The sequence below is a fragment of the Phocoena sinus genome, chromosome 8 (genome assembly GCF_008692025.1).
Source record: "Phocoena sinus isolate mPhoSin1 chromosome 8, mPhoSin1.pri, whole genome shotgun sequence".
Taxonomy (NCBI): Eukaryota; Metazoa; Chordata; class Mammalia; order Artiodactyla; family Phocoenidae; genus Phocoena; species Phocoena sinus.
Genome location: NC_045770.1, coordinates 65030151 through 65047134, shown reverse-complemented (window position 1 = coordinate 65047134; position 16984 = coordinate 65030151). Strand labels below are relative to the sequence as shown.

Here is a 16984-nt window from a genome sequence, read left to right as displayed (position 1 = left end):
TCTGAGGCCTTGGTTTCCTCATCTGTGAACAGTTCACTCTCCAAGGCCCAATGGTTCACCCCAGTGATTGCATGATTGAGGCCAACCCAGAGCAATAATTGTGTCAGATGCTGCATCTGTGACAAAGGAGGATCGCAGATGTGTTAGAAGGGTCAGCTGTTATTGTCCATTCTCTAAAAGCCCATGCAGTGCTTTTGGGGACAGTCAGAACTGGCATCAGGTCCAAAGTAAATGGATGGCTGTGTTTTTAAGAAAACATTTACTGCTAAAGGGACTGCTTATTCATTCTCTTTTTGTTAACAAGGCATTTGACTCATGCTTTGGACAGTTGCTGCTCTGATCACTGTCGCTAACAAAAGCAGCCTCTGGAACCTGGTCCCTCTTCCCTTACACTATGGGGCCAGCTGCTCCCAGCCCTCCATCTCTAGGAGCACATGACTGTGTCCTATGGGGTGGGGATCGGGGACAAAAAGACCGGAAGTCCCTTGGAAGGGATTTGGGGCACCAGAATTTGGGGGCCTCTAAGAGGCATTGGGTACCCCTCAGAGCTCCCTACATGGAGATCTGGAGAACTGAGGAGACTCAGAAAAATGGTATAAGCAGCTAACTACATCTTGGGGACTAAATCTAATGCAAGTTGAAATGCGCATCTCCATCCTATAGCCAGAAATTCTAGAAGAGACCATCCTATATGGAATATATAGCCAGCACTAAGTGAGTATATGAATGCCAAGAGCTCCTGGATGGCCTTGGCTGACAAAACTGTTCTCTGTTGCCCAGTAGCACATTCTCGTTCTGTATCTCATGTGATCCTCCCAGAGGACCATGGAGCCATGTGATCTGTGTCACCTTTCATGAATTCTTCAGATTTCACAGTCTTATGTACTACAGATATCATAGCTCCTTCCATTGCCCCCACCCCTGCCCCCAGGGCCACAGTAGGATTTTGGTGGGCTCTAGGCTTTTTTTTTTTTTTTTTTTTTTTTTATTTTTGGCTGTGCCACACGGCATGCGGGATCTTAGTTCCCTGACTAGGGATCGAAGGATCGAACCCACACCCCCTGCAGTGGAAGCGTGGTGTCTCAACCACTGGACTGCCAGGGAAGTCCCTGGCCCCTAGGCATTTTTGACTTCATGAGCCCCTTCTTGCTTATGAAATTTATAACTCTGTTGGTGTAAAGATAAATATATTAATGTTATCTATTAAAACATTTTTTTACCTAAAAGTTCATTTTTTTCCCTTCTGACTCTTAAAAGCAATTAAAACATTTTAATGGGCACTAGGCGCTGTTCCTACCCGACATAATGGATGAGTCAGCCTTGGCCCCTCACCTTACTGTTCAGAGCATGGTCTAGGGACGAGCAGCAACAGCATCAGCTGGGAGCTTGTTAGAAATGCAGACTCTCAAGTGCCGCCTCAGAACTACTGAAGCAGAATCTGCAGCTTAATAAGACCCGCAGGTAATTCGTGTGTGTGTTCTAGCCTGCGACATGCTGTCTACCACACTGTCCCGTGGCACCGCTGGGGATATCTGAATCATAGGCCACACTGTTACCCCAAATTACAGCAAGAAGTTCAGGAACAGAAAATCCTATGTGGAAGATAACATCTAGCGTTAAATGGCTGTGTAAATGCCAAGAATTCCTGGACGGCCCTGTGTGCCAAAGGTGTCCTCCTCTGTTACCCAACTGATGTTCTCCCTCCTCTTCCCCTCCCCCGCCCCCATACACACACACACACACACACACACACACACACACACACATATACACATATACACTCAGTGGAGAAGTCAGTCCCAGGCGGAGGGGTCTGACCTCTTTTGCTTCTGAGTTGGTCCTTCCAGTTTCTCTGGGAAGCACCTGGCCTCCAGAGCCATCTCAACAGAGGTAGAGGCAGATGTAGGAGGCACAGCCCTAAGTTCCTCTACTCAGAGGTGACACCCAGTCTCTTGGGCAGAGCTAGTTATACGGCCCCAGTCAACTGCAAGGGAGGCTGGGAAATGCAGGGGAACACAGGAGTATTCAGGGAGCACTAACCATCTCTGCCCCAAGTGGAGAATCAGTGAGACAAGTAACAGCTACTGCAGGGCCTGAGGCCTCCCAGAGGCAAGACATTAAGAAACCGGGATGTGAACAACTAGAGACTCAGAGTTTGCAGAGAAGTCTTTTAAAAGCTGAGAGAATTAACTCAGAGACAAATGCCTGCCCTCCCCCAAGGTCTTACTCTTCCAGTAGGGGGGAGGGGAGAATCAACTGGGCAACAGAGAATGGTTTTGGCAGCCAAGGTCATCCAGGAGTTCTAGGCATCCATGGACCCACTTACTGCTGGCTATATATTCCATATAGGATGGTCTCTCCTAGAACTTGTTGCTACAAGATGGAGACTTAGTCGCCAAGATGCACACTTAAAGCAGCTAAGATTTTAGGTCGGTTGCAGCAGCTACTGTAAATTACCCTAATTCACTACCCAAGCACCCTTGTCATAGACCCCTCTCCCATTTCCCCAGAAGGAAAGTGACAACCTGTCACTCATGCTGTCCTCTCCTTGTGGCTTGACCATCCAGCCTGTGCCTGCCTAGTGCTCTAACCCCACCTGCTCTGTGCCTTGCCCCTGGATTAGAGGCTTACTACGTTCTATGTTATAGGGAAGGAAACTTGAGATCCCACTGGAAAATAAGTAAGGAGAGTGCAGAATCTTGGTCTTCTGACTATTACGTGCCTGTCTGTGAGGGAGAAAAAAATGAAGTAGAAATAAAAGGAGGCTTTCACAGGCATCAAGGATAGGAAGGGTTATTCCTAGGGAGTCACAGCTGTCTTTTAAATGGCTTTGCACCATCTTCATTAAGAGGTTTTATAATATCAGAGGCCACTGTTGGCCTGGGGGCGAGGCTCGAGAAGGATTGAAAATGCCAGCTAACATCTAGTGAACGCTGACTATGTGCTGAACATTATTCTAAGAAGCTTATGTGTAGAATATAATTTACATTGTTATCATCATCCATGTTTTACAAATGAGGAAACTGAGGCACAGATAGATTAAAATAACTTGCCTGTGATCACACAGCTACTATGCACAGGGCTGAGATGTGATCCCAGGCAGCTTGGCTCCAGAGCCCACATCACAACCACCATGCTCCCTGAGCTCTGGATACCCACTAATTAGAGGGCTTGGGGGTATCTCTGACCAGTACTTTGAGGAGGACACATTGAGCTACTCCTTGAAAAAGGAGTCATTCCATAGTCATTCCATTTGACATTCCGTAGTCAAATAAGTCTAGGAAACTATCTATACTTTCTCTCCCTCTCAGAGATTTATCCTGCATCTTTGCTTCTTAAGGGCTGAGAAGGCCTACAGGACAGAAACCTGCCTCATGCTGTCATCTGCAAGTGTATCAAAATGTGAAACCTTATTTTCAGAGCTCATAGCATCACCCAGAATGAGGGTTGCAGAGGACATACTTTGGGAGAAGCTGGTTAGGGACATTTGTGCTTGAGTGGATGCGGCATCTAGAAAGCCCTCACCCCTTGCAGGACTGCCAAGGCAGGCTTTAAGGGGGCCAGGTCAGCTCCAAAAGCTGGGAGGCAGACGGTGGCCAGAGTGGGGACAGCACGGGCTCTTACTGGTTTCCAGTCCTGCCTGGTCACCCTCAGCTCTGTTGCTCTGGAGGAGTCGCCACAGGGCACTGGGTCTCAGTCTCCTCATCTGCAAAATAACATCTTCCTTCTAGTGCAGTCAGGGGATTGAGTGAGCAGATGTTCCTACAGCGTCAGGGACAATGGTATGCTCTGATGAATAGTGAATGTTGTCATTCTGTTGTCTAGTATTCTGTACAGTCTTCTAGGTGGTTCCACATGGAACTAAGATATGAGGGTTGGAAGCTTCCAAGGAGTAGGCTGGGCCAATTCCACCCCGTCAGGCTGGAGGTCGTTGTGCCTCTTTTCTGCTCCAAAGAGGTCAGGGGACTCCCCAGTCCAAGAGAGAGTTTCCTCCTGAGAAGGGGAAGGGGATGCTCTTGGGTTGGACGAAGGAATAGGCAGGAAATGTTAAGAGCTGAGGTTGAGCTGTGGGACACACTCAGATTTAACTTCAGATCAACATCAAAAGGGAGCATTATCCCAGGACTCCAGCAGGTCCCAGAAGATCCAGAAAAGGCACAAGTTGGTCTCCCTGCTACAGGCAGAATCCGCCTCAGGAAAAACGTTCTGATTCTAAATGAGGCGCCAACTGGCAGAGCGTGTGAAGTCTGCGCCAGCACTAAGTCACCTAGCAAGGCGCATGTCTAGACAATGAGGGACCTGAGAATACATTTCAGAAGGCGATTATTTTTAAAAAGGCCTTGGACAGAGAGGGCCACTGTGGTTGTGTGGAAAGGGTGCTGGGCTAGGAGTCAACCTCAGCTGGGCCCCTGATGGCTGTGACCTTGTCAAGTCACGCCACCCCATGGGAACTCAGCCTCTTCATCTGAAAAACAGGCATAATAGTATCTACCCTGTAGTATTTCTGTGAGGGACAAATTAAATAGTGGATCTTAAGTAGCTTAGAAGATAGAAAGCTCTAAATAGCAAGAGGTTAATATTAAAAACTAGGAACACCCTTTAAGGATTGCCATCAGGAGACAACCATCAAGATGAAGTAGCTTCCTTCTAAAAAGCTGATGGGGCTTCCCTGGTGGCGCAGTGGTTGGGAGTCCACCTGCCGATGCAGGGGGCGCGGGTTCGTGCACCGGTCCAGGAGGATTCCACGTGCCGTGGAGCGGCTGGGCCTGTGAGCCATGGCTGCTGAGCCCGGGCGTCCAGAGCCTGTGCTCCGAAGCGGGAGAGGCCACAGCAGTGAGAGGCCTGCGTACCGAAAAAAAAAAAAAAAAAAAAAAAAAAGCTGATGGACTCTCCCAAGGTGAAGTCAGCCAAGCGGATCTAGGATGTTAGTGAAGATTAAAGACGACAAGTGTAAGAGGCTTCCCAGTAGATGCAGAATTACTATCTGACCCAGCAGTTTCACTCCTAGGTATATACCTAAGAGACTTGAAAACAGGTGTTCAAACAAAAACGTGTGCAATAATGTTTATAGCAGTACTGTTCACAATAGCCAAAGGGTGGAAACAGCCTAATATCCATCAGCTGATGAATAGATAAACAAAATGTGATATATCCATGCAATGGAGTATTATTCAGTCATTAGAAAGAATGAAGTACTAATACATGCTACAGCCTGGATGAATATTGGAGACATGAGGCTAAGTGAAAGAAGCCAGACACAAAGGCCACATACTGTATAACTCCATTTGTGTGAGATACCCAGCATAGGCAAATCCGCACAGACAGAAAGCAGATTAGTGCTTGACCGGGCCTGGGAGGAGGGAAGGAATGGGAAGTGAATGCCTGATGGGTATATTTCTGTTTGGGGTGATGAAAAAGTTCTGGAACTAGGTCGTGATGATAGGCGCACAACATTAATGCCACTGAACTGTACACGTTAAAATGGTTTAAACTGTACAATTTATGCTGTGTGTATTTTACCACAATTAAAAAAAAATTCCTGGTGAAGAGGAAATGTGACCCCAAGGCTAGATTCCCCTCTCCTGGAGTTCAGTTGAGGGGAGGGGTAGGGGCTTCAGAGCTTGTTGACTGGAAGCTGAGGTCTCGTGTCAGCAAATTTGCCAGGGGCCTGTGGCAGGCAATCCTTGTGTGAGGGCCCCAGGGGGCTCCAGAATTGAGGACGACATGCTTCCTGCTCTCAAAATGTATATACATTATTCTCACTTAAGGACAGACTGACAAGTACTATAGATGACAAGGGATTAAGTGCAGGGCAGTGGGACATTCATTCTGCCCTGGCCATCTGTGCAGGCTTCTCGGAAGAGAAGATAGTTGAGGAGGTGGAGTCTTGGCAGGTTGGTAAGGAGGGGAAGGGCTTCCAGGGAAAGGCATGTGGTGGGTACGCGGTGGGGGGATGTTTCTGAGTGGGGAACACGTTGCTGCGAATCAGGCGCGGTATCTGCAGAGTCGGGGGATGGGGGAGAGGGTCCTGAGAGAGATACGCTCCAAAGACAATTAGGTCAGCTTGTGGAGGGCTTTGGAGATGGAGCTGGGAAAGTGGGGACTTGCTCTCCAGGCCGGGGGGAGCCAAGGAGTCCTCTAAGTGAGGAGTAACATGACTAAGCCCGTGTTCGAGAATGATCAGTGTGGAGGAAGATGGCCTGAAGACAAGGAGGCTGAGGACGGGAAGGTGGGCTGTGGCCTCATCTCTGCAGGGCTCAAGGAGGCCCCCTTCCTCCCCCCAACATCCCCGCCCCAAGAAATGACAGCAGGAAGGGTAAACCAAACCTGGTGAGCTTTGCATTAGCCAAGATTCTTGTTTGCATGGAACAGAAACTCATTCAAATTAGATTAGGCAAGAACCAGAATTTTCTGGGTCTCATAACTGAGAGGTCTAGGGCAGTTCCAGAAATAGCTGCATCCATGGGGCTTGTTCCCTCTATCTCTCAACTGTCCTTGGGTTCAGATCTCTCCTTAGGCAGCCTTTGCCTCTCGGCAGCACTGTGGCACACACAGGTCCTGGCTTACAGCCTCCTCTCAGAACCCCCAGCAGCAAGAACTCCCCCAGTCATTCCAACAAAAGTCACCAAATTGAATTTATTGGCCCATTCTTAGTATCGTGTTCATCCCTTGGTGAATCACCAGGGCCAGGGGTGTTGATTGGCCAGGCCTGACCCCACCCACCCCAAGCACGGGGATGAGGAGATGCTGCTGTTACCAGAAGAGGGGGGACTTTCTGCTAAAGGGGCATAAATTGTAGCTGTCTCCCCAAAGCATCAACCCTGTGCCAAGCCATTTACATATCTCATTTCATCCTCTCAGCCATCCTGAGATGGAATCAGTTACCTCCCTTTTACAGAGGAGGAAACTGACTCGTAAGCTAACTTGTCCTCCCTCCCCACCCCAGCCCCAGCACTTTCTCTCTTCTGTGCTGCATGGCATCTCTTAGGGACGCCAAGTACAGCCACTAAGGAGGGTGACCCCTAAGGAAATGAGAACTAAAGCGCATGATCTTTAAGCTGAGAGACACTCAAACTGCATTCAGTCAGACAGCTCATGCGGGTGTTGGAGATCCTGGCCACTTAGCTGTTGGAAGATTGGAGGTCAGTCCAGTTGTTGGAGATGCTCCTTCTCTGCATCACTCCTGTCCCGTGAGCAAAGCAGCTGGGAATCACTGTTGATCGGGAGGTGGGAGAGTGGCGGGGGTGTGCATCTCTAGACATGGAGTACAACCCAGTGGTGATGCAAAAGCCTTCACTGCAGACAACTTCACGAACACCATAGCTTCCCTGCCCTTAGCAAGACATCGCAGAAGAGGGTGATGGGGCATTTGTCAGGGAAGAGGGAGTAAAGGGCATTCACGCACAGAGCACAGGATGTACAAAGGAACTGAGGCATGCTTGGCGTGACAAGTCTTCATGATGATAAAATTCTCTGGGAACCCAGAATAATTTTATCAGGGAGAGACAGGCTGCCATGGAAATGGCTTCCTGTGGCATCAGCACCAGGCTAGAAAGAAGCTCAGGCTTCCCCAGGTGATTCTGCTTCCCTAGTCTTCATTTTTAGGAATTAATATACAACTAATGACAGAGAGTCACCCAGGTCACTCTCTGCCCTTCCAAGCCATGTGCCAGGTTAAAGGCCTTTGACTTGGTAACAGCAAGCAGCATAAATCTGGAGCATTTCCTGTTTGGGAAGCAAGGCAAGTGATGCAGTGTCAAGAGGGCCTGGGCAGGAGTGAACACAACCAGCAGAGCTTAACGGTTGCCCAGATCCCCACTGGAGTCTGACACAAGGCACTCTGGGTGAATGGGGACGTTCTAGAAATACTGACATCCCCAGGGGACTGGCCTGGCCCAGGGTGGAAGGCAATTTTAGTTGCTCGATTACTATTTTTGGATTCACTACTGCTCCAAATGGTGGGCAGCCATGGAGGCCTTCAGGGAACCTGAGCACTGTTTCCCAGCACAGCTCTGATTCAGCCTGCCCAGAGTCTGCAGGCCAGTCCCACTCCCGCCATGCTCTGGGTTTTGTGCATTTCCTAGTTATATGCTGGTAGACAGCACCCAAATCACCCAATACTAACTCCTGCAAAGAGAATTCATCACACACTAATACAAAGGGATCAACCACCATCTTAGGATATGACTCAAGACTATGTCAGGGATACTGTGCAGCTCGGACTCTGGCTAACTTAGGAGGAAAGGAATCAGAGCCAGAGACATCCAGAAACTTCCCTGGCTTTCCCTTCTCAGAGTTGGCTGAATCAGGCAGGGAGCAGATCCTGTGCAGGGAACAGAGTCACTTTTCCTGTTGAGCTGAGATTTCCTCGCACGTGCTTGTCAGCAGTAGAGGGGCCACAAGACAGGGGAGCAGGTAACACAGGATGCCTTTATTGGGCTAGCTCTGGATGGACGAAAGGAATATGTAAGAATGTGTTCTGGGAACTTGCCAGCTGAAAGCCCGGAGGAGCAGTGCTGGTGTGCTTGTCACAGGTCACATTCCTTTCTGTTTCCAAAGCTGGTCCTTACTGATGAAGGGGAAGAGTACAGGGGATCTCCAGGCTGCGATGAATCCTGTCCTTGAGCCTCGTTTCATAGAGACTTCAGGGTGAGAATAAAAGACGTCATTCCCATTTGTGCCCATACCTGTAAAAACAATATATATTTGAAGGTCTTTGCTAGCAGAATTCTAAATGCCTCAGGTGAGAAATGATGTACCCTGCAAAGATGATTTGACTTTTGGGAATATTGCATGTGTTGAGTGTGGTCTGGAGTGAGTGTGTGGATGTGGATGTGCAGTGTGCATACGTGGGCACGCGTACTGCAACCCAGCTCTCACCATCTGTGCCTTGAGTGCCTGATGAGAGCTCTGTCTCTTACTGTGGAGCTCAGTGGCTTGCTCTACCTGGTTTACTGCTGTACACAGAGCTTGGCTTTGAAGATGCTCAGTAGATATCTGCTAAATGGAAGAACAGATGAGCGATCTGCACGTGCACCTTGGCAAGTTTCTCTTTCTTTTGGGCGTAGTCTTGTCTCCACGTCTCTATGTGTCTGTCTCTCTGAGCTCACGTCCCTGGTCCCTTCATCTGTTCCTATTACTTTTCATCTTTCTGTTGTCTCTTTCTCCTTCATTTCTCCTCTCATAACCCCATACACACACATATACTCCATCTCTTTTCCTCAACCCGTCTCCCTAAATTTCTTGTTGTTTTCTTGTTCTTCTTTTCTCTTTTTTGGGGGCAAAGCTTTCATTTTTTAACAGCTTTGTTAAGATATGATCCATATACCATATAATTTACCCAATTAAAATATACAATTTAAAAATATACAATTCAATGGTTTTTAGTACAGAGAACTGTGCAGCCATCACCACTATTTAATTCCAGAACATTTTCATCACCCAAAAAGAAACCTGTATCTATTAATAGTTACTTCCCACACATTCCTCTACCCCTAAACAACCCACATCTACTTTCTGTCTCTATAGATCTCTCTATTCTTGACATTTTGTATGAGTGCAGTTATACAATACATGGTCATTTGTGACTGGCTTCTTTCACTGAGCATAGAGTTTTCAGGGTTCAACCATATTTCAGCATGTGTCAGCACTTCATTCCTCTTTATAGCTGAATAATATTCCATTGTATGGATATACCATATTTTATTAATCTATTAATTAGTTGGACATATGGCTTGTGTCCACTTTTTGGCTATTATTAATAATGCTGCTATGAACATTGTGTACATGTGTTTGTGTAGACACATGTTTTCATTTCTCTTGGGTATACCCAGGAGTGGAATTGGCAGATCCTATGGCAAATCTGTGTTTAACCTTCTGAGGAACTACTAATGTGTTTTCCAAAGTGGCTGTATCATTTTACATTTCCACCAGCAATGTATAAGGGTTCCAATTTCTCCATATCCTTGCCACTTCTTGTTCTTATCTGTCATTTTTCTTTTAGCCATCCTAATGGGTGTGAAGTGGTATCTCATTTTGATTTGTACTCCCTGATGGCTAATGACGTTGACCATCTTTTCACATGTTTATTGGCCATTTGTATATCTTCTTTGGAGAAAGGTCTTTTCAAATCTTTTGTCCATTTAAAAATTGTTTTTCGTCTTTTTATTACTGATTTGTTAGAGTTTTTATACATTCTGGATACAAGTGCCTTATTAGATATATTATTTGCAAATATTTTTTCCTCTCTTATTGGTTGTATTTTCACTTTCTCAGTTGTACCATTTGCAGTTCAAAAGTTTTTAATTTTGATGATGTCCAATTTATTTATTTTTTCTTTTGTTGCCTGTGCTTTTGGTATTGTATCTAAGAAGGTACTGCCTAACCCAAGGACACAAAGGTTTACTCCAGTGTTTTCATCTAAGAGTTTTATAGTTTTAGCTCTTTCATTTAGGTATTTGATCTATTTGGAGTTAATTTTTTTATATGGTATAAGGAAGGGGTCCTACTTTATTCTTTTGAATGTGGATATCCAGTTGTTTCAGAACTATTTGTTGAAAAGACTATTCTTTCCTCCATTGAATTATCTTGGCACCCTTGTTGAAATCAACTGACTATAAATGTAAGGGTTTATTTATGGACTCTCAGTTCTGTTCCATTGATCTATATGTCTATCCTCACATACTACCCAGCATCATGTTATCTTACTGTAGTTCTATCTATTAAGTTTTGAAATTGAGAGTTGTGAATTACCCTTTTTTCCCCTTCTTTCTTAAGGTTTGTTTTGGTTATTCTTGGTCCCTTGGATTTCCATATAAAATTTAGGATCTGCTTGTCAATTTTTGAAAAAAGGCTACTAGAATTTTGGTAGGGATTGTGTTGGATATATAGATCAATTTGGGGAATATATCATCTTAATATTAAGTTTTCTGATCTATGAACATGGGATGGCATTCTATCTATTTAGGTCTTCTTTAATTTCCTTCAACAATGTTTTGTTATTTTGAGAGTGTAAGTTTTTCGTTTCTTTTATTAAGTGTATTCCTAATTATTTTATGCTTTTTGATGCTATTATTAATGGAACTGTTTTCTTTTATTTTTTTTAATATTTATTTATTGATTTAGGCTGCACCAGGTCTTAGTTGCGTCACACGGGATCTTCGTTGCAGCATGCGGGATCTTTAGTTGTGGCATGCAGACTCTTAGTTGTGGCATGCGAACTTTTAGTTGCAGCATGCATGCGGGGTCTAGTTCCCCGACCAGGTATCGAATCCGGGCCCCCTGCATTGGGAGTGCGGAGTCTTACCCACTGGACCACAAGGGAAGTCCCTGGAACTGTTTTCTTAATTTCATTTTTGGAGTTTTCACTGACAGTGTTTAGAAATATAGTTGATTTTTGTATATCAATCTTGTATCCTGCAACCTTGCTGAACTTGTGTATTAGTTCTAATAGATTTTCAGTGGATTCCTCAGGATTTTCTCTGTATACGATTATGTCATCTGCAAATAGTGATAGTTTTACTTCTTTAAAACCAGAATTCTTGGGGCCTACTCCAGAGCATTTTTATTTCATTAGAGGGTCCTGAAAGGAGCTTTGTGGCTGGCCTAGAGAAATACTAAAGCAGTTATTCCCCCAAATTCATTGATACCAATTCCAAAGATTAGCTGTTTGAAAAAGAATTGAATTTAAACCCGATATGGCTAAGAAATTCTGTCAGTAGCTGTATTCGTTTGCTAGGGTTCCCATAACAAAATACCACAGACTGGGTGGCTTAAATAACAGAAATTTATTTTCTCACATTTCTGGGAAAGTCCAAGATCAAAGTGTCAGTAAGTTTGTTTTCTCCTGTGGTCTCTCTCCTTGGCTTGCAGATGGCCACTTTCTTGCTGTGTCCTTACATGGTCTTTCCCTGTGCACACACATCCCTGGTGTCTTTCTGTGTGTTCAAATTTCCTCTTCTTATAAGGACATGTGTCATGCTGAATTAAGGCCTAGTGGCTTTATTTCAGTGTAATCACCTCTTTTAAGACCCCACCTCCAGATACAGTCGCATTTTGAGGTGCTGGGGGCTAGGGCTTCAATATGTGAATTCTTGGAGAACACAGTTCAGCCCATAGTAATAGCCTTATTGGTTTTCCTCTGAGAGATCTGATTTCTGGTTAGTTGCAACTAGTGAAGCCAGAATTTATTTAAGTAACCCATTCACAAGACTACCAAATGACAGTGACCTGCAGCCAGAATTAAAAGGCACTGTCTCTAGTCCTGAGCTAAAGGATCCTCACTTGTGATCTTGCATGTTCCTTGAGCTCATTTTTGTCAACCTACCCTAGAGCCACATCAAAGAGGGTCCAGCCATCAGACTCAGACATGCATATAACATCTAGAACCTCTATTTATACTGCCTGCTTGAAAGAAAGTAATTCCAAATTCTGCTGGGTAAACAGTATGGTGACATACTTGCATGAGGAGTCCTTCTGTGAAATGAAATGTGAAGTTCTTAAATGGAAAGATTCCCATGAAATGAACTTTAAAGTTCTGAAATGCAAAAGCTCACTCTAATTTTGTTCTTTTTTGAGCAAAGAGTCAGCTGTGGAAGTTCAAGATGCTAACTGTTCTTTGCTCCTTAATTCTTAAAATAGCCAAAAGCAAAATTAGTTACGTCTATAGAAATCAAGCTTTCTCTCCAGGTATTCTGAGCTGAGGATACATCTCACTTCAGCTGGTGAAATTATCTCCCTCTTTCCTCTGCACAGTCTCTGCTCCCTTTTGCAGTCTTTTATTTTTAACTCTCTTGCCTTCTGAGTGTTTTTATTGACATCTGGCCACAAACCCTTTTAGCAGGCGTTGTAAATCACCCATAGGGAAATCAATAAAAACCAGTTCAATTCATAGTAATACTGATTTGCTCCCAGATAACCAGGATCCTGCAGCCTCAGAAATTATGCCCATGGGGGGATCTGCAAGGAGGGTGAAGGGTAAGGGGGGGCATTGCGTTCTGAAACAGGAGGTGGGCAGCCAGCTCCCAGAAGCTCAAGGAAGGGATGGACTTTGGCCTATGTCCATGCTTTTCTCATCTGGCCTCCAGGGAAAGCTCTGTGTTTCCATTTCATCCAGCTCAGATTTTTCCAACCACATCAGTGGCATTTTCTTATCTTCCAAGAATCTGCTTCAGAGCTAAAGTATCTTCTTTAAGCCTCTAGAAGGGGCAGCAGGAATGAACTGCTGGATTTGCTGGAGAGGGAGAAGATGGCAGAGTAAGTTACTGTAGCACAGAGGCATGGAAGAGGAAAGAAGCTCTGTCAAGCTGTCTGTTGTCAGGCCACTGCTTTCCGTCCCCTCCAGGGGTCAAATGTCAGAACTTTATTGTACAGAAGGTGAAAGCTAGGCCCAGAGAAAGGCATGACTGGCCCAAGGTCACAGAGTGGTTTCATAATGAGGTCACAAAGAAATGGCCTCACTGCTTTGAAATCCTAGTTTTCTTCCCCAAAGGAACTTTGCTCAGGAAGTGCAAATTCATGGGTAGTCAGAACTAAAAAAAAAGTAAGGCTCCAGAGAAAAAACATCAATCAGCTAGTTCATTTATTAAAGAGGAGTACATTAAATTGTAAATTGCATCTAACAGTTTGGACCAACCATTTATGCCCTCTTGGGTAAGGGGAGCATACTAATCTTTGAAAAGAGAATTTCCTAGAAGGGGGTTTTCCTCTCCTCTCCGTCAAGGAGAATATTCTTTTTTTTTTTTTTTAAAACATCTTTACTGGAGTATAGTTGCCATACAATGTTGTGTTAGTTTCTGCTGTATAACAAAGTGAATCAGCTATACATATACATATATCCCCATATCCCCTCCTTCTTGCATCTTCCTCCCACCCTTCCTATCCCACCCCATGGAGAATATTCTAACTGCAAGGCCCAAGGTGCTTGAGTTGGTGGGAGTCAGTGAGATCCTCTGTGGTACCCTGAGAGCAGGACCTCCCCTGCCCCAGGAGGGAGAATCAAGCTCACAAGCAGGACTGCAAGGTAACACTCAGAATGCCTGATTTTACTCCCCAGGTAACCCTGGTTTCCTCAAGTTGAACATCTCTGACCCTCCAGGAAGTCTTGTCCCCTCTCCCCTTAGGTGTTTTCAGAAGACATATGCATGTAATCTGGGTTAAAGAATTATTTGATTCAGTTCAACATTTGCCAAACCCTAATTATGTATCTGGTGCTGGGGATACAAAGATGAAAAGACTGGGTTTTTTTTTTTTTTTTAAACATCTTTATTGGGGTATAATTGCTTTACAATGGTGTGTTAGTTTCTGCTCTATAACAAAGTGAATCAGCTATACATATACATATGTTCCCATATGTCTTCCCTCTTGCGTCTCCCTCCCTCCCACTCTCCCCATCCCACCCTTCCAGGCTGTCACAAAGCACCGAGCTAATAAAGACTGGGTTTTGAAGGATGAATAGGAGTCTGCCTTGAAGCCCACTGAGTTGCTGTCAGCCAAGTGGGGAAGACCAACCTGAAAACAAATAATTGGAATTGTGTTAGAGCAGGTTTGGCCAACTTTTTATGTAAAAAGCCAAATAGTAAATATTTTAGGCTTCGTAAGTCAGATAGTATATGCCTCACCTACTCTACTCTGCCCTCGGAGTGTAAAAACAGCCATAAACAATGCATAAATTAATGGTTGTGGCTGTGTTTCAATAAAATTTTATTTACAAATAGAGTCAGTGGGTCATATTTGGCTCAGAGGCCAAATAATTTGCTGAACCCTTTGTCTGAGGAATGTCATCATAATATGGGAACCAACCCTCCTAAGGGTCCATTTTCTGGTTTGTTATCAGTTTGTCTCACCTGGAAGTGCAAGTGAGAAATTTCCAGAAGCTTCTTAAGAATTACTCAGCTTAAACCCTGAACTCTGGGTTTACCCAAAGAGTAAAAAGGTAAACCTTGAACTCTGCTGTTTACCAAACAGTTAACATAAGGACAGGTACCATACATATAACAAACCGCAATTTAACAGACAGAATATACGGGAATCTGATGTTAAGGATAATAACTTCTCCATGATGACTTGGTGAATCCTTAGCCAGAAAAATCTCTTCTGGTCCTGTGCTGGTGTTTCTTTTGTGCCACCTCTGCTGCCGGGTTCTGTATTGCCCTCATCATGGTGTGCTGAGCCGAACCCTGGGCTTGGAGACAGACTACCCTGAGCTCAAACCCTGTTTACAGTGCTTGGTAACTGTAATGCCTGGAGCAAATTACTTAGCCTTTCTGAGCTTCTCATCTGTAAAATGGGAATAATAATATCATGCAGGGCTGTTGTAAGGACTGAATATGATAAAAGGATATAAAGAGCCAGGTAGAGCATCTAGTGCAATAAGTATGGGTTTTCTTCTGCTGATGCCTTGGAATTGTTTCCATGCACTCACCGTCTTCATTGTGGGAAGATGACAACTCTCCTGGAGAGAAATCCTCTATGGTTCCTTCTTGTCTCAGATCATGAAGCAGCCGCAGTTGCTCATGCCTGTTCAAGTAGCAGCATACTGAAATTCATGTGCCTCAGGCCACCAAAATTTGCTGTTGGGACAGTCATTCCCAGGCTCCTGCCTTTGCCCTCCCCGCCCCCAGCCTCCCAGGCCATTGCACATCACTGTTTACCATAGCCTGCTCTCAAGCTGTGCTTAAAGACTCAAATCCTGCAGCTATTTGCATAAATCTGGACACCAAGGGAATTGCTCTATTTTACTTAAGCACATGGTTTCTTGTGGCCACAACCTCCATCCAAGGAGCATCTTTTGAATTGACCAAACTGCAAATACAGTTCAATTCAGATTCTCTTGGTGAAGAAAAGACCCCGGCCGAGATCCACAACTCCTCCTGTCCCCTCCACAGGCCTCGCTGGGTGAGGTGTGAGCTTCCTCCTTGTCCTGCAAACTGAGGTCCTCACCCCAAACTGTGGGGCTGGGGTCCAGGGCAGAGGGCGGCGATCATGTTCACACAGGCTCCCCTTGCCGGGGTCTCAGGGTCTGCTCTCCTGGGGAGGGTTAACAGGCGCCATCTGACTCTGAGCAGAGGGGTAGATGGCATGAGTCCCTAGTAGTCATCTTCAGGAGGCAATGACATTTGAAAATCATTTAAAGGTTGAAATTTAACTCAACAAACACGTTTTTGTGTTCACCGTGCTATCTTTTAGGCAGGAACATGCAGGCCGCTCAAACCTAGTTCCGCCTCTGCAGACTGAGATTAAAAGAGTGTGTGTGTAGTAGGGGGAAGGGTGAGAGACAGGCATCGTTGTGGGGGTGGGTTTGGGCGGGGCTTCTGGGAGGATGCTGAGCCCATCAACAGGTGCAGGGGATGCAGAATGAGGAGCAGGTTCTGAGGACAGGGGCACGGTGATAAGTTTAGTCAGGGAGTAACTTAGGGCAAGAGCATTTGCTCCAGATCTGAGTTTTTCAGATCAAACTCTCATGTAGGCAGCGGAGCGATGAGGGAAGCGAAGGCTTTGGTGTTGAGAAAGACCCTGAAAGCCAGTTTTACAAAGGATAAGCTGTTTGTCCCAGTTGGAAATCTTTATTGCAAGAGCCAAAAAAGCCAACATAAGCCAGTTTAAGAAGAAAGGGGTATTCATTGGTTCTTGAAACATAAAAGGCCAGGGATATCAGGCATGGCTTGATCAGGGCCTTAGATGGTAGCCTCAGAACCTAGTTTCTTTTGGTTCTTTGCTGTGTTCTCTTTCACACTGATTACATTCTTAGACAAATTCTTTATCATCACAACAAGGATTCTGTTTTCACCTTCTTAGATTCAAGGTCTGCAGTTAGGAATAAGAATCTCATTCCCAGGGATTTCCCTGGTGGTCCCAATGCAGGGGGCCTGGGTTTGATCCCTGGTCAGGAAACTAGATCCCACATGCCACAACTAAAGACCCAGTGCAGTCAAATAAATAAATAAATATTAAAAGAAGAGGAAGAAGAAGAAGAAGAATCTCATTC

General features: G+C 45.1%; 1 protein-coding gene across 9 annotated transcripts in view; it reads left to right on the top strand.

Moving 5' to 3' along the window:
* Positions 1 to 16984, top strand: part of MRVI1 (murine retrovirus integration site 1 homolog) — a 118339-nt gene that overhangs the window by 9844 nt on the left and 91511 nt on the right. The window contains exon 1 of one of the 9 annotated variants that reach the window (XM_032639999.1): positions 8628 to 8649. The exons of the other annotated variants lie outside the window; for them this stretch is intronic. The gene's annotated coding sequence lies outside the window, so the exon portion shown is untranslated. Of the gene's footprint in view, positions 1 to 8627; positions 8650 to 16984 lie in introns of those variants that run through there. 9 annotated transcript variants of the gene reach the window in all.